Source organism: Coregonus lavaretus (genome assembly GCF_964263955.1).
Source record: "Coregonus lavaretus genome assembly, chromosome: 16".
Classification (NCBI taxonomy): Eukaryota; Metazoa; Chordata; class Actinopteri; order Salmoniformes; family Salmonidae; genus Coregonus; species Coregonus lavaretus.
The window spans coordinates 12,753,982-12,772,849 of NC_140003.1; the positions used below are offsets into that span (position 1 = coordinate 12,753,982).

Here is an 18,868-nt window from a genome sequence, read left to right on the forward strand (position 1 = left end):
CAGACTTCATTTAACATTTGAGGATATGTGGATTCCCATGTACTGCAAAAAGGCAACATATTTCTAAGGGAATGTGGCTGCGATCTGAGCAGTGATCTGTCAACCTTACTCATTTAGCAGAAGTAAGTGGGAGAGGGGGCATTATGCTCAAGCTATTTATATTTGTTTTATAAGAACACTTTTCAATAGTTTTTTTTCAATGGCAAAATAGCTAATATGATTTTATATATTTTTTAAAACAAAAAGTTCTCTAAATATCAGATTGTTTTGGTAAAAGACTGAAAATTAAAAGCCACAAAGACTTTGATTGAAATATTATGTTGTATTGTATGTGTTAGGCTATACACTTTCCCCCTCAAGCTATCATTTAAAAAAAATCCATTATTCAATTGGGGGACAATTATGGGAATTACATTTTCAAAGCTGACCTTCCTTATTGGGGTTTGGTCTTTGATTGCTTCAGTCCATCTCCTCAGGATTCCTCAAGCCATCATATTCACGCAGTTTCAATATGTACACATGCCTTAGCCTTAGATTATGGAGTCATGACAAATATATACGATATAGTCAGAAATGACTAAATAGATTCTGGAACAACACATACACACGATGAGCTACAGATCAAAATATTCAAACTGAAATGGATCTATTTCAAATTTGATGCAGTGAATAGTACTATCCTATGCAATATTACAGTATAGCTGTGATAAGGTGATATATGACAATTATTACACTTCATCATTTTCATATGCATTTTTGGAGAAAATACAGTCTCTTTGTGTGTATTTATCTCTCCTCCCTTCATTGCCCTCCTCTCCTTTAGCCAGAGGAGTAATTCACAGAAGCGTCTGGGATAATAACTGCCCCCCCCCCCCCCGCTGTACCTGCAACAATTTAATTGGACAAGTCAGCCCAGCCAAGCATCTCTCTCTCATGACTGGGAGACATGAAATTCATTGTCATGATTGTCCCTGTCATTTTGCAGCATTTTGTCCAGTCGTGGAGTTCCTCTCACTCCACTGAGTTTTGTACCTCCAGGAGGCGCGGATTATAGCGGAGGAGGAGGTAGGCGCTTTAGGGGAGGGGGCTGGGCCTCCACTCAACTGGCTGCTCCTCAAGGGAGACATGACGCTCGCCTCCCTATGCTCACTATTGATGGCTTGTGCTTTAATTCTCCGATTTTTTTGTTTGATGTATTATCATTATAAGCATCCTTATTAGCAGATTATAAGAATATATTACCATTATTATTAGTATGCCATAGTAATAATCCCTTGTTACACAAGCTGATTTAAACTGGAATTAGATCACATTTAACATTGTGATAAATGTAGCTGTAATCAGATTATTTTAACATTGTGAATGTTGTAGCTGTAATCTGAGCGCTGCAAACGTGTGACAGGCAGCATAGCCAGGCACATAGCGGAGAGCTGTGAATCATGAGGTTAGAGGTCAGCAGGGGGCTCAACAATCATCCAGGATTAGACACACTGACTCTAGCCCCTAAGTATGTGATTTGCTGTGTACACCCACAGCACAGCGCACGTTAGCCAACCATACACTCTAATGGTCATATTCAGTCCACAGAGATGAGGAAGTGGATTCTATGGTCTTTCTAATACATCATGGCTGGGTGCATACTCTTGTATGTAATTCATTCTAAAATGTGGCCTTTAAATCTGCTGTTTTCTTGTGTTTTACTTTTTGTTTTCAATGTATTTATTTTTCTTAGTGTTGGAATGGCTCGGAGCATGCGGTAGCATTAACCAGCGGAGCCTACGAGTTACCTAGCCTCTAGTCGTTCAAACCACAAATAAATCAGGGCACAAAAGAACCTGCTCATTCCTGCAAAGTAGCAACCTTCTCTTCCCCTCAAGGCCAACAATGAGGACTTGAACCCCGCCTGGCAATAACAAATAGAAAGAAAGTCGCCCAAGACACCAACATTAAAAGTGATTAATCATCTCTATTCTCTTCTCTACTTTAAACCAAAGGATTTTCCAGCGATAAATCTTCAAAGATGTACATAAGAAACTCTTCCTAATGAAACCAGGCTTTGTTCATTTGTCACCTTTTAGACCCTTTCATTTAAATGACAAAAAGTATGACCTCCTGACTCTTGAATATAGATCTGGGTATATTCTCAAGCCAGAGAGGGATTAATCCATAAATCTTCATACCAGATTCCTCTCTTTATTAAAGGATTCTGAGGAGGCATGGTGATGTATTGGACAGCATGGCTACCAGGGACATTGCAAATTATTATTTGAAATTATCACTACCATTATCATTTCCCCGTTTTACACCCATTTTGAAAAGGAACAGTATTATTGATTGATTTTAAGTTGAGTCTATCCTCACTTGACCTAGTCCCCTGTGTATCCTAACTGAGCTGCCTATTAAATCTGAACAATGTGTATGAAGCACACCCATTATAGTGTTCTTTCATGTAACAAAATTAGTGTCATGCTTGCAGACATTGACGGCACACTTGCGGTCTCATGCATGTGGTGTGTATATAGAAATAGGCATGGGCTATCAAAGAACAGGTTAGTAAACTCCTAGCCCTCGACTTGGTGGGTTTAACACTTTGAGCCCAGCCCGCTGCTCTTCTTGTGGAGCCCCCCAGCCCAGTGCAGGGGAAGGGGGGTTGGAGAGGTCGGGGCCTGCGTACTCCACCACACATACAGGCCAAATGGCCACTGTGGCTTTAAGTGTGCTCCTTGTGTGGCCAGAGCAGCCATCCCACTGATACAAAGTGACAGGGACAGATGTGACATATCGGTTCCGACACACTTCCATACCACCAGTCACAGGCTGGGGGTGACTCACATCCTCTCCCTTGTTCCTGTCCCCCCGCTGCAGGACAACACAACAATGCTCGAATGAACCTCGCCATCGCCCTCACTGCTGCCAGGTATAGGGCTGCCATAGCCAATTACACTGAAGTGGTGCACCTACTGAAGAGGGCAGATCCTCAGATGGGCACGGAGAGGGTCTGTGGAGCGCGTTGCAGGGACGTGATCACAGGTAAAACTACAGCTACAAAGCTGCTGCTTCTTCCTCCCTCTCTGCTCCCTAGCACTCACCACGAGGCGCTAACGCTCAGAGCCTGCCTGTTAGGGACCCCTGTTAATCAGTGCTATTTTGCACATAGTCATAGCACATCTAATGTGGGGCTTTAATATTTTATAAGGGTTTTATGATGTAGAGGGCTCTTTCAGATCTGCTAGCAATGTAATACGGAATGAGCGTTCTCCAAATGGCCTTACTTACCTTTTAAATGTCATGCATAGGAGTGGCTTTGGAAGAATAAAGCTGTAAGGGGAACAGATGGGTTTCATGAGTAACCAAGATTTGAGGATCTCAATACATGACTGCCCCCTGATGTTTTGAAAGATAGAAGTGTGCTTTTCTTTCTTTCTTTCTGAAGAAAAAACGTCTCACTTTCTTTTATGAGAGAGAGACCTCAAGGAATGTGCTACTAAGAATACATTGACTCAGTATTTAGCTTGAATTCAGTTAATTGTATTCCTATTTGTTTTTACAATAATAATGTGTCAAGTGTTAGAATTATAAGCTGAAATTCTAATAAAATGTCATTTTTATGTCCGAGTAAAACATTTCTCTGCTTTCATTTTGACACTGTGACACGTCAAATTAGGAGGGTAGTCCATCATTCAAGTTGTCAAAACAGATCATTTAGTATCATCATGCTACCTTTGATATGGATTATAAAGGATTGTCAACATCAGGCAGCATATTAACAAACATTGACTGCATCCCAAATGGTACCCTTATCCATATATAGTGCACTACTTCTGATCAAAAGTACTTAACTAAATAGGGGAAAGGATGCCATTTGGGACACGTACATTTCCCTGTGCGCATTAAAAGCACTCCCTCACACACTGCCTCTTGGGCTGCACTTTGACACAAAGAGGCGAGAGGGAAATTAGGTGTGTCTGTTTCCTATTAATTACAATCCTCTGAAGTCTCCCATGGACACACGCGAGCCACTCTATTACGGAAGGGGTGACGGCTGATAAATTAATAATCCCGGTTGTCACTGGGTACAGATGAATGGCCCCTGATGATTGATGCTGTTTTCTTTCATAGGGCAGGAATTTGATGTCAGAGCCAAATGTGTTATCAATGCCACAGGACCTTTTACCAACGCACTGCGGAAAATGGATAATCAGAAGAACCCCAACATCTATAAGCCCAGTGCAGGGGTGCACATAGTCATCCCGGGCTATTACAGGTAACAAACGACACCCCCTTCTGTCTCTGTCACATCCCCTCCTGCATCACTAGCGCCTGCCTGATCAATTCATTAGCACCTTCGGCTGAGCCACGGAGACGGGGACAGCCAGGACAAAACATAGGGACTCTTTAAGATACAAGAAGCTCTTGCATGGATGGTTCAGAACAGGTACTTACTGCTCAGGGGCTCTGTTCAGGAGCATCAGGTCCTTTTGTGTACCTTCACACTTCCTGTTAGGTCGAAGAGCCCATTTCGATGAGTGAAATCAAGCAAACAGATGGCATTGTATGCCGTTTATCTCCAGATTCATTCAGATTTTTGAAGAGAGCTTTTGGCCTACTCAACCAGACTTTCCTGTGATGCTGTTGCAAATTGACTTTCTGATTGGATTCCTCCCTACTCAGTGCTGGTTTTCTTGTTGATGCTTGTTATTTGTGTTCGCTGGGGAACAAAGCTACCCCCCTTCCTACCACCTCTACCCCTCCCGTTTCCTGTATTAAATTGAGTCAGTACATGTGCATGTGTTTTGAACAGAACAATATGTGGGCTATGGTGTGGCTGGAACTATACGGGAGCCGCGGCGTAGCTGGAATTGAAACCAGCAGAATTAATCTCCTGGAAAGAGAGTTGACAGGAGCCTGATTATGGGGTGTCCCCCAGTCGGCCCTCTCACGCCCCCCAGCAGACCAAAGGTTAATGCAGTCTTCTTGTTTGCTTCCTCCCCTCTACCTCCACCACCACCCCCGTCCACCACACCCCTGCACCCTACCTTCAGTCCAGACAACATGTGGCTTCTGGACCCAGCCACCAGCGACGGACACGTCATCTTCTTCCTGCCCTGGGAGAAGATAACCATCACCGGAACCACGGACACTACCTCAGCCCCGATGTCAAAGGTGACTATGACATAGGCCTAGGATTGCAAAATTACAGTAATTTACCCCCCCAAAATTCCAGATGTCCTGGTTGGAGGATTCTAGATGTCCTGCTTATTTCTTCCTGATACCGGGAATCTTCCAGATTTCTGGAACACCTAGGATTTTGCAACCCTACACGCACCTGCTTATGGTTTCTCAGAGGGATTCACAGTGTAGGAATAGAACATCTCTATCGATATAATTATTATTTATAACTCTTTTTTATTTTTACAAACGTTTAATAATGCCACATGTTGGTTATCTATATATTATACAACGGGTGGGTCTAATCCTGAATGCTATTCCACAAGTTACCACCGGCTAAATCTAAGACGTTAAAATGATTATTTAATCTGTTCCATCTGACTGCGCAATCCACTGTCTCATCAGCCCAACCATGCAATTTATAAACTTGATCTCCACTATAAAAAGCATCTAGATATTATCTCACATTTCTTTTAGACTAACATTTAGCTTTCAACAGCGGAGATTTGTATAAACCTTGCTGTCTGTCTCTCCGACATTTGCAACATTGTTTCAATATTCAAATTCGATCTCCAGCTGTCCCATAGTAATGAACGTGTCGGGACGAGACAGACAGGCAGGCAGCATTTCTCAACCAGTCGAAATCATGAATCAGCTGGCATCATTATTATGGATATATACAAAGAAATATCAATTGCAAAAAGGTAAAACGAAACGAAGAGCAGCTAGTTTGCAGTCTTTCCAGGTTCAGTTTGATGTGATTGTGTTAGCTGTGTTGTTGGCTAGCTCCTCTGAACAACAGTGTCCTGACGAGAGAGCACATTTTCTTTGCCAGGCGAAATCGTGCCTCATTAGCTCATTGTTATGGATGTATCCAAATAAATGTCACTAGAAAACAGCTTAAACAAATGCAACTACTTTGTTGTTATTCTGGCTGCACTGTTTGACGTGAGTAAGTTAGCCGTAGTTGGCTAGCTAGCAAGCAAGGGATAAGAACGTTCCCAGTATGGCAATGGAACATATAGAACAAACTACTGGGTGGCGTCCATAGATACAGAACAAAAAGACTGAACGACTGGGTCACGTCTCTGGCAACCGAAACGATAGAACGAACGACCAGCCGGCTTGGGTAGCAACCCTAGATTTGTGTCATGGCTATATCTTGTGGAAGGATTAAATAGTATTAATAACGTTTTTAATGAAAATATGTCAATCATTATTTGAATATGTTGGTAACCCGTATAAAAGTGATAATGCCCTCGAAGCCGGTGTTTGGAGGATATATTGGCACAGTTTAACAACACCCGTGCCAATATATCCTCCAAACACTCGCTTCTCGGGCATTATCACTTAAATAACTTGATTAGCCTATATCTCCAGTGATATCAGAAGTCTGGATCATTTAAATCATATTCTATACATCATCATGCTAAATCTATAGCTTGGCAATGTCAAAACATGTTTCCTTCACAAGCCATGAATCACCAGTGTGCTCTACATTTACACTTCCGACATTATAGCCCTGACATTAGAATCATACCTAATTCATAAAATACATTTATGATAATAAATACACGTCCGACAATCTCACAGTATTTTTTTCCCTCTCTAGATTTGCAAATAGCTGATGGAGCAAGCAGCTGACTGATACAAATGGGCTAATGTGATGGCAGTGTAGCACAGTGTAGGACTTCCACCAGATATTAATTCATCAGGAGGGCACAGAGTACAGACAGATACAAATTCCTGCTTTAATTATGTATGGGACCTGCAGTCGAGAAACAGGAGACACCAACCAACACCACTTTGAGGATTTCTTATAGGAACTTTATGAAACCCTATTTGATTTCTTCCATGGTTATTTTGTTTCCTTCAGCTACAGTATAATGCTTTGCTGCCCTGTTGTTTCCCTAAACACTTAGGAACAAAATAGATTATCTGTTTTCTACTCCCCTATACTGTACCTCCACATGGGAGGTTTGTTAATGAATAAGTGAAAAATAACCAATATCGCATTAAATTATATTGTTTTCGATTTGCGATTTTTATTTGGGGCCTCTGATGGCTTTGCCGACTGACTGGTTTATCAAAACCCAGGGAGACTTTATTAAATGAAGGACTGGTGGGTATCTAAACAGAATGAAGTGCTATTGATTTTGGAGAAGTGGTCTAATTGTTTTCAGTGGACAAGGGGTTGTTGAGATTATTTGATTGATTAGCTTGATTCTAGTCTGCTTCCACATCATCTCTTGGCCAGCCAATCTAATTGCACAGTAATCCCAAAGCACTGCATTCTCCATCATTATTTTGAATTTATCATCATTTGCTATATCCAGCATAAGATTAGCCCAAAAGGCTTTTTTCACATTTCCTACACATTAGCTGCCCAGCTTTCCTTTACGTCTACCGAGACCTCGAGACAGTGGAGAGGTGGCACCTGTACAGTACTGTAGCTCTGTCTATATGGAGGAGGACTATGTGTCATGGTGGCTCAGGTCTCAGACCAGCGTCCGGGCGGCTCCAGGCTGCAGCCAGCGTGCTCTGAGCTCTGGACGGCCGGCCGGGCTGACATGTGGCGTATGTCTGGGCGAGACCCTGTCTCCCCAAGTCCTGTGGTCACAGTCGGAGCAGAAGGCCCTGCAGCCTGAGTAAGAAAAAACACAAGTGTGAAGTGATGGAGCGGGAGGCCATGAGGCAGCCGACTCCTCTTCTCCGTCACATCTCTCCGTCCTTGCCTGTGGACGCGCTGTGGCTCCAGACGGGGAGTCTCCAGTCATCCGAACAGCAGAGGAAAGGAGAGGTGGATCGTTCCAGGGGGGATTTGTCACATTGCGCGGCAGTGTCACCTCGGTGGAGACACAGTGGCCTGGAGTGGACAGGCAGTGTCTCCTCAGTCCTTCCCGTAAGGGAGTGGTCTCCATGGCTTCTCACAGTCACACCAACTCTGAGTGACACCCAGCAGACAGCTCCAGATCCCTACTGGCACCAGACCTGGGTTCAAATACTATTTGAAACCATTTAAAATATGTTAGCTGGGCATGATTGAGATTGCATGGCACAATAGAACCAATAGAATAGTCAAAAAGCTGCAAACGCCACCCATCTGGCTCTCCAGGCAGGCTAAAGCAATCGCTTCTAGTATTTTAAGGTTTCAAACAATATTTGAAACCAAGTCTAACTGTAACAGTTCTGTACCAGTAGCACACCACTGGCCTGCTGCTGCAGCTGAAGCACTGGACCAGCTTTGTTCTCCGACTGACTGACTGGACTCTCTGGCCTGGTGGAATGTTTCCACACCATTCCCTGATAATGACTCATCCCAACAAAAGACCCATCAGTTCAACTCATATGGTCTCTCATATTTAAAAATGGCACTCTTTTTCATATTGTATCCTTCACATCCCAGACAACCCACATTTCGGTGTGGAATAATATTTCCTTTGTTCACAGTCATATTTTTTGAAGAAGGGTAAATGTATATGTTTTCAGTGTGAGTTGAAAGACTTTGGGGTATGGACCAAAAAGTCTTACTGTATACCCACAAAGTTTAAGTCAGACTGAGCCGGTGAACTCTAATGCAGCCAGCAGGTCCCCCATGGTTAATACAGGCAGAGATGGAGACAGAGACTGCGTCCCAAATACCACCATATTCCCTATATAGTGCACTACTTTTGACCAGAGTTCTGTGGGCCCTGGTCTAAAGTAGTGTACTAAATAGGGAGTAAGATGCCATTTGGGATGCAGACAGAGATGTTGTTTATCATGCATAGATCTCCCTTTGCACCGCCGCTACAAATGTGCATTGTATTCATCTGCTCCCTTTTTACTGCCCATGTGAGGCCTTCAGCGCCAGAGCTACTCAGCTGTCATAAATGTTAAAAAAATGCCCTTTGATAACAACTTTGTCATTTTTTTTTCCCGAAATATCAACCAGCCCATTATAGTGGCATAATTTTTTTTTCAATCGATACACAACAGCGTATTAATATTTAATTATTTATATGGCACTGCGATATAAAGAGAGTAGATTTTGTCGGGGAGGAGCTGGAACTCATTTATTTTCTAGCAGTAGAGGAGTGAGGTGCTATTTAGGCTTTAGCTGGGGCTGTGATGTGGTGGAATAGAGAAAGAGCAAGGCCTCTAGATTGCAGTAGCAGCATGCAAGGATTTCACTAGCTATCCATCACTCTCATAGCCATCACTCTCATAGCCATCACTCTCATAGCCATCACTCTCATAGCCATCACTCTCATAGCCATCACTCTCATAGCCATCACTCTCATAGCCATCACTCTCATAGCTGTATCTCTCCTGCCGTGTGTAGCCTAACATGTGTGTGGGCTTGTATTACTATTCTTATGGGTATCGGAAATCCCCAAAAGTCACCCCAAGGATAGTAAAACAAGAAAAACTCTCCCTCGTGGGGATTTTCCACGTCCCCACGAGGACAAAGGCTATTTTAAGCTTAGGGGTTAGGTTTAGGGTTAGAATAAGAGGTAGGGTTAGGGAAAATAGGATTTTGAATGGAAATTAATTTTAGGTCCCCACAAGGATAGTAAAACATATGGTGAGTGTGTGTCACGTATGTCTGTGTGTGTCCGTGCATGCGAGTGGGTACGTGCATACGTGTGTGTCTGTCTGTGTGTGTGTGGTCTTACTGTCTGGTCTCTTTGTCCTGTGCAGTGAGGAGAGGAGATGTCTTGGCAGCCTGGAGTGGTATTTGTCCGCTGGTCACAGACCCCAACTCCAAGGACACTCCATCTGCAGGAATCATAAGTTACATAATCATATTGTCCACATCAGTGGCAGTGGACTGGTCACCATCGCTGGTTAGTCTGGACATTCAACCGTTTCAATGCTAATCATGCTATACATATCACTTACTCTGTGTGAGATAATATAGGCCTATACTTGAATTGCAGTCCACTGCGGATAGTGTGGTAATAACACCATATTTAAAACCCCTAGAGTCAATTGACGCACCGGTGTGTCAATCTAAGTCACGTAACAAAAAAATCCCCATCAAAATCTGTCAGTTTAAGCTAAAGATATGAAAAGGTGAAAGGTGGCAGAGCTAGAGCAGTGTTTGTCTGACCATGAGACATCCCGGTCTTCTCACGTCAACGTCTGTAGCATCCGAATGGTTTGGCCTATAAACTATTATGACCAAAGAGGAGATTCTCACCAACACGATGGTGTTCTCTGTTTTGCTCTACGACCCCCACACAATTCACGGGACTCGTCTGAAGGTAATCGGTAGTGGTTTAAAAAAACGAATGGAAGTATGAAGGTAGTTTTGTGCCAACCCCAAAAAAGGGTCAAATGTGTAAAGAAAATATATACACTGCTCAAAAAAATAAAGGGAACACTTAAACAACACAATGTAACTCCAAATCAATCACACTTCTGTGAAATCAAACTGTCCACTTAGGAAGCAACACTGATTGACAATACATTTCACATGGTGTTGTGCAAATGGAATAGACAACAGGTGGAAATTATAGGCAATTAGCAAGACACCCCCAATAAAGGACTGGTTTTGCAGGTGGTGACCACAGACCACTTCTCAGTTCCTATGCTTCCTGGCTGATGTTTTGGTCACTTTTGAATGCTGGCGGTGCTTTCACTCTAGTGGTAGCATGAGACGGAGTCTACAACCCACACAAGTGGCTCAGGTAGTGCAGCTCATCCAGGATGGCACATGAATGCGAGCTGTGGCAAGAAGGTCTGCTGTGTCTGTCAGCGTAGTGTCCAGAGCATGGAGGCACTACCAGGAGACAGGCCAGTACATCAGGAGGTGTGGAGGAGGCCGTAGGAGGGCAACAACCCAGCAGCAGGACTGCTACCTCCGCTTTTGTGCTAGGAGGAGCAGGAGGAGCACTGCCAGAGCCCTGCAAAATGACCTCCAGCACGGTCAGAAACAGACTCCATGAGGGTGGTATGAGGGCCTGACGAGTGCTTACAGCCCAACACCGTGCAGGACGTTTGGCATTTGCCAGAGAACACCAAGATTGGCAAATTCACCACTGGCGCCCTGTGCTCTTCACAGATGAAAGCAGGTTCACACTGAGCACGTGACAGAAGTGACAGAGTCTGGAGACGCCGTGGAGAACGTTCTGCTGCCTGCAACATCCTCCAGCATGACCAGTTTGGCGGTGGGTCAGTCATGGTGTGGGGTGGCATTTCTTTGGGGGGCCGCACAGCCCTCCATGTGCTCGCCAGAGGTAGCCTGACTGCCATTAGGTACCGAGATGAGATCCTCAGACCCCTTGTGAGACCATATGCTGGTGCGGTTGGCCCTGGGTTCCTCCTAATGCAAGACAATGATGGACCTCATGTGGCTGGAGTGTGTCAGCAGTTCCTGCAAGAGGAAGGCATTGATGCTATGGACTGGCCCGCCCGTTCCCCAGACCTGAATCCAATTGAGCACATCTGGGACATCATGTCTCGCTCCATCCACCAACGCCACGTTGCACCACAGACTGTCCAGGAGTTGGCGGATGCTTTAGTCCAGGTCTGGGAGGAGATCCCTCAGGAGACCATCCGCCACCTCATCAGGAGCATGCCCAGGCGTTGTAGGGACGTCATACAGGCACGTGGAGGCCACACACACTACTGAGCCCCATTTTGACTTGTTTTAAGGACATTACATCAAAGTTGGATCAGCCTGTAGTGTGGTTTTCCACTTTAATTTTGAGGGTGACTCCAAATCCAGACCTCCATGGGTTGATACATTTGATTTCCATTGATAATTTTTGTGTGATTTTGTTGTCAGCACATTCAGCTATGTAAAGAAAAAAGTATTTAATAAGATTATTTAATTCATTCAGATCTAGGATGTATTTTAGTGTTCCCTTAATTTTTTTGAGCAGTGTATATATATTTCCTGAGTTTTTTTTTTTACATCTCCTAGATATAACACTTCAAACCTTGTTTCTTATGATACATTTTTTGACTGTCCTTTTTGCCATTTATGAACGTGTTATTCAATGCATTTCTATGGGCTTTAGTAGTAAATGATTATACAAAATTCTTGCCACAAACAATGTTATGTATATGGGGCATACAACCATCTCAGCTCTGCAGAATTTGCTACAAAGAGACAGAATCATTAGATCACTTATTCTGGTATTGCCCCTATGTAGCTTGTTTCTGGTCACAGGTTCAGGAATGGTTAGAAAATCACAACATTTACAGTGCATTCGGAAAGCATTCACACCCGTTGACTTTTTCCACATTTTGTTACGTTACAGCCTTATTCTAAAATGGATTCAATTGTTTTTCCCCCTCATCTACACAAAATACCCCATAATGACAAAGCAAAAACAGGTTTTTAGATTTTTTTGCAAATGTATTAAAAATAAAAAATTGAAATATCACATTTACATAAGTATTCAGACCCTTTACTCAGTACTTTGTTGAAGCACCTTTGGCAGCGATTACAGCCTCAAGTCTTATTGGGTATGACGCTACAAGCTTGGCACACCTGTATTTGGGGAGTTTCTCCCATTCTTCTCTGCAGATCCTCTCAAGCTCTGTCAGGTTGGATGGGGAGCGTCACTGCACAGCTTTTTTCAGGTCTCTCCAGAGATGTTCGATCGGGTTCAAGTCCAGGCTCTGGCTGGGCAACTCGAGGACATTCAGAGACTTGTCCCGAAGCCATTCCTGCGTTGTCTTGGCTGTGTGCTTAGGGTCGTTGTCCTGTTGGAAGGTGAACCTTCGCCCCAGTCTGAGGAGCAGGTTTTCATCAAGGATCTCTCTGTACTTTGATGAAAAACATCCCCACAGCATGATGCTGCCACCACCATGCTTCACCGTAGGGATGGTGCCAGGTTTCCTCCAGAAGTGACGCTTGGCATTCAGGCCAAAGAGCTCAATCTTGGTTTCATCAGACCAGAGAATCTTGTTTCTCATGGTCTGAGAGTCCTTTAGGTGCCTTTTGGCAAACTCCAAGCGGGCTGTCATGTGCCTTTTACTGAGGAGTGGCTTCCGTCTGGCCACTCTACCATAAAGGCCTGATTGGTGGAATGCTGCAGAGATGGTTGTCCTTCTGGAAGGTTCTCCCATCTCAACAGAGGAACTCTGGAGCTCTGTCAGAGTGACCATCGGGTTCTTGGTCACCTCCCTGACCAAGGCCCTTCTGCCCCGTTTGCTCAGTTTGGCCTGGGGGCAGCTCTAGGAAGAGTCTTGGTAGTTCCAAACTTCTTCCATTTATGAATGATGGAGGCCACTGTGTTCTTGGGGACCTTCAATGCAGCAGACATTTTTTGGTACCCTTCCCGAGATCTGTGCCTCAGCACAATCCTGTCTCGGAGCTCTACGAACAATTCCTTCCACCTCAGGGCTTGGTTTTTGCTCTGACATGCACTGTCAACTGTGGGACTTACATAGACAGGTGTGTGCCTTTCCAAATCATGTCCAATCAATTGAATTTACCACAGGTGGACTCCAATCAAGTTGTAGAAACATCTGAAGGATAATCAATGGAGACAGGATGCACCTGAGCTCAACTTCGAATCTCATAGGGTCTGAATACCTATGTAAACAAGGTATCTTTTAATATTTAAAAAATGTTTTGCAAACATTTCTAGAAACCTGTTTTCGCTTTGTCATTATGGGTTATTGTGCGTAGATTGATGAGAAAATGTGTTTATTTAATCCATTTTGTGGAAACAGTCATGGGGTCTGAATACTTTCTGAATGCACTGCATATACAGTGGGGGAAAAAAGTATTTAGTCAGCCATCAATTGTGCAAGTTCTCCCGCTTAAAAAGACGAGAGAGGCCTGTAATTTTCATCATAGGTACACGTCAACTATGACAGACAAATTGAGATTTTTTTTCTCCAGAAAATCACATTGTAGGATTTTTTATGAATTTATTTGCAAATTATGGTGGAAAATAAGTATTTGGTCACCTACAAACAAGCAAGATTTCTGGCTCTCACAGACCTGTAACTTCTTCTTTAAGAGGCTCCTCTGTCCTCCACTCGTTACCTGTATTAATGGCACCTGTTTGAACTTGTTATCAGTATAAAAGACACCTGTCCACAACCTCAAACAGTCACACTCCAAACTCCACTATGGCCAAGACCAAAGAGCTGTCAAAGGACACCAGAAACAAAATTGTAGACCTGCACCAGGCTGGGAAGACTGAATCTGCAATAGGTAAGCAGCTTAGTTTGAAGAAATCAACTGTGGGAGCAGTTATTAGGAAATGGAAGACATACAAGACCACTAATAATCTCCCTCGATCTGGGGCTCCACGCAAGATCTCACCCCGTGGGGTCAAAATGATCACAAGAACGGTGAGCAAAAATCCCAGAACCACACGGGGGGACCTAGTGAATGACCTGCAGAGAGCTGGGACCAAAGTAACAAAGCCTACCATCAGTAACACACTACGCCGCCAGGGACTCAAATCCTGCAGTGCCAGACGTGTCCCCCTGCTTAAGCCAGTACATGTCCAGGCCCGTCTGAAGTTTGCTAGAGTGCATTTGGATGATCCAGAAGAGGATTGGGAGAATGTCATATGGTCAGATGAAACCAAAATAGAACTTTTTGGTAAAAACTCAACTCGTCGTGTTTGGAGGACAAAGAATGCTGAGTTGCATCCAAAGAACACCATACCTACTGTGAAGCATGGGGGTGGAAACATCATGCTTTGGGGCTGTTTTTCTGCAAAGGGACCAGGACGACTGATCCGTGTAAAGGAAAGAATGAATGGGGTCATGTATCGTGAGATTTTGAGTGAAAACCTCCTTCCATCAGCAAGGGCATTGAAGATGAAACGTGGCTGGGTCTTTCAGCATGACAATGATCCCAAACACACCGCCCGGGCAACGAAGGAGTGGCTTCGTAAGAAGCATTTCAAGGTCCTGGAGTGGCCTAGCCAGTCTCCAGATCTCAACCCCATAGAAAATCTTTGGAGGGAGTTGAAAGTCCGTGTTGCCCAGCGACAGCCCCAAAACATCACTGCTCTAGAGGAGATCTGCATGGAGGAATGGGCCAAAATACCAGCAACAGTGTGTGAAAACCTTGTGAAGACTTACAGAAAACGTTTGACCTGTGTCATTGCCAACAAAGGGTATATAACAAAGTATTGAGAAACTTTTGTTATTGACCAAATACTTATTTTCCACCATAATTTGTAAATAAATTCATAAAAAATCCTACAATGTGATTTTCTGGATTTCTTTTTCTTATTTTGTCTGTCATAGTTGACGTGTACCTATGATGAAATTACAGGCCTCTCTCATCTTTTTAAGTGGGAGAACTTGCACAATTGGTGGCAGACTAAATACTTTTCTCCCCCACTGTACTATACTTAGACTGAAAAACTATTAATTTTAAGTACACTTTTAATAAGTATGTTGAAGTGTAATGATAGTATATTTATAGTATACTTAAGATATATTAGAAAACTACATCTCATATTTGAAGTATATTATTTGTATTTGTTTTATATTTAAGTATACTTCAGCATACTTGTAATATATTAAAATACACTTTTTTGCCGCTTGGGCAAAAGGCTACTGACTGGGAGTGTACAGTCATAAGGTCTGAATGCTAGCTAACAAGATTTCATCTTAGAAAACACGCCATGGTCTCTGCCTAGAAAACTCCTCAGACTATTATTCAAGCCATTTTTGGAGGGAGAGCACAGCGCACGAACAAGGCAGAGAGAGAGAGGAGTTGGCAGCCCACAGGACCACTGGGCACTGGGGCTATATGTGCGTGCATTTCCACCTCTCAAAACGTAGGCTACTTCTAATAAAATTAACAAAGCACTCGCTAGTTTAGCTAGCTAGCTAGCTACTGTAATGAATAGCTAGATGCAGATATGTTGATTTCAGAAACTGTGAAAATCAAATGTGCCGTTTAAATGATTGAAGGGCCGGGTGCCGCTTGTAATAGACTTGAGCTCCCTCGTCTCTAGACTACTGTATTGTGGTCGCAGTATTGACAACATAAATGCTATGGTCATTTCAATCTATCAATAACTAGTTCAAAAAGAGGTAGTCCACCTTTGGCTGCCTGTCGTGTTCCAGTAGGCCTAAATGAGTTTATGATGAATTTTTAAACTGTGATTATTATCCAACAAAGTAGATAAGCTTATCCACCAATTTAGCTCCCGACTGTGCATACATGCATTGCATGATCAATGTTGCAAATGTGAAGCACAAGCCATTGATCATACAGGCATGTCACATATGTGGATGCTCATAATAGCGATGTATTTTTATTTCTAGAATCAGAAACCTATGTGAATGAATAGGCAATTCCATCTTAAATTCTGGTATTAGGCAATGTCCTATCGATTTCATGAAAAATATTCATCATTTTTCTGGATATTTCTATGGCCTCTGCTATAGTAATATGCTGCAGTTGATTTACTGGTTCCCAGAGTGACGTCCAAGTCCATTGTTTCAGAACGCCAAACGTCCAGAACATTCAACTGTTGGTTTAAAATTCATATTGTATATTTTTTTTGTGATCAAATGTTAATAAATATACGGAATAACAATAATATGGTGCCTGGTGAAGGGTTTCCTTCTCCCTGACCCCTTGTTTCAGATACAACCTTTAACACAAGTCTATTACAGGTAGTGTGGTAATAACACAATATTAACACAAGTCTATTACAGGTAGAGTGGTAATAACACAATATTAACACAAGTCTATTACAGGTAGTGTGGTAATAATACCATTGGAATCCTTGTCTAGGTGGGAAATGGACAACATATCGCTCCATGGTGGAGGAGACCCTGGATGCTGCAGTCAAGGCCCATAACCTTTCTGCTGGCCCCAGTAAGACAGTGGGGCTGATGCTAGAGGGAGCTAAAGACTGGAGTCCTACCATGTACAGGACTACGGGATGAAGGTGGAGGTGGACACAACAACTAGTAGCTGCATGGTTGCAAAATCTTCCTGTATGGAAGATGCCCGATATCAGGAAGGAATAAGCAGAAAATCCAGAATCCTACAACCAAGATTTCTGGAAAACCTGGGAATTTTGCTTACCGTAATTGGCAACCTTAAGTAGTTGAAATGATTAATTGAGGTGCCAACTTTAAAGTACGGTCTGACATAATTGTATGACATCAATATGTAGCACTATACTAATGAATAGTCAGGCCCATTTGTAAAGCTAAATTGCATGGCTCCCTAATATATACATGAGTCCAGACAATCCCAGAAGCTGGTGTCAAATGAAAATGATGCCATCAGTACCCTAACATCCTAATGATGAGCTACATGTGTTAATCTTGCCCAATGAGTGAATTAAACAGTGGTGCTTTCAGCACAGTGGATTAGAAGTGCTAACAGTGCAGCTTGCGCTCTCTCTGTCACTGCATCACTCTGGCTCTGTACACCTGACAATACACTCACATCTGGACAGTCCAGGCCATGTTAGACTTCAAATGAACTGTACAATGACCTGCAAATGACAAGCCGAGAGAGTTGCAGCCCCCTGTGACTTAGTGTGAATGAGTTTTAACCCTTCGTTAGCGAGGAAGAGGGGAGAAAGCATCATCTATGATCCTGATGTTGCCAGAATGTTTAAAAAGGTCAATATGCTGATATTTTTTCGCAGCGTGTGACCTTTAGTTAAAAAGTAGCAAAACCGGTTGAATTGAAATAACTTCTTCTTTGTTTAGTTCTGGCACATAATGTATCATAGTCAAAGCATGCTGTCTCCTCTGCAGCCATCTCCACCATGAGTGACTCGACTGTTAATACATCGTATTGATCTAATATCAAAAGGTGCTATTTAAATACAACAGATTTCCCAGGGACCATTGGCCCATTCTGTTTGGATTTGAACTGAATTGCAAATGTGTCTGTGGTGTCCAGGTGGCCCAACATCTGGCCTCTACTAGGCTTAGCGGAGTTGCCAACAACCGGATGCAGCCGGTTTTCAGGGATACAGCTAATTCAACCTAGCTTCCTTTTCAGCTGAAAACCGGATGTAGGAACTCCGCTCAGGCGATTTCTTTTACGCCTGCTATGTTAGGTTAGGCCTCTACCTACAAAGGGAGGGCCTACGAGGTCGCCAAAATGGCCCATGTCACTGGCAAGGGATGGCCCATCTTGGGCAAGCACCTTCTATCTGAATTCCTATACATTGAGAGTGAGGTTTATATGTATATCATATCTAGGGTTGCATAATCCCGGTAACTTTCCCAAAATTTCCATCCAGGTTTTCTGGAAAACCTGGGAATTTAGGAAACATTACCAGAGTTAACTTCAAATCAACAGAGCAGAACAGTGAATGACCAGAGGTGCATTAAGAACATGTATGGACTAAGCAATATATTTTTGTTAGCTGCATGTGTGACATAACTCCACCAGTCCTATTTAGGATATAATTTACAAAGATTACTTTTTTTTAGGGAATGTTACTGGAATTTTGCAACCCTATCTCACAGACAACACTCCACTCAAACCACCACATCTTTCCTTCTAAACCCCTTCTTACAATTTACTGTACAATTGATATGTAAAAAAAAAAAATAATCCTATTGACTGGTGCCATTCCCAGTATCTCTCTCCCATTCAGTCACTGATATTCCCGCTCATATTCCCGCACATGCATTTGATCAACCTCACATTAACCCGGATACGTTTGATCTTTAAAAGGCCATAAATTGGCTTTGGTCATTACCATAGGTTAATTACTGAGATTTGTTCTGTGCT

The 18,868-nt window shown here is 43.1% G+C and overlaps 1 pseudogene across 1 annotated transcript in view; it reads left to right on the plus strand.

Annotated features, from left to right (window-relative positions):
• LOC311143397 (glycerol-3-phosphate dehydrogenase, mitochondrial-like) overlaps window positions 1–17,049 on the plus strand; it is a 32,184-nt pseudogene extending 15,135 nt beyond the window's left edge. Inside the window, exons 7-12 of the transcript in view lie at window positions 1,536–1,545; window positions 2,866–3,030; window positions 4,120–4,264; window positions 5,043–5,163; window positions 9,853–9,998; window positions 16,895–17,049. The product of the transcript in view is annotated as a glycerol-3-phosphate dehydrogenase, mitochondrial-like (transcript). The remainder of the gene's footprint in view (window positions 1–1,535; window positions 1,546–2,865; window positions 3,031–4,119; window positions 4,265–5,042; window positions 5,164–9,852; window positions 9,999–16,894) is intronic.
• The last annotated feature ends 1,819 nt before the right edge of the window (window positions 17,050–18,868 follow it).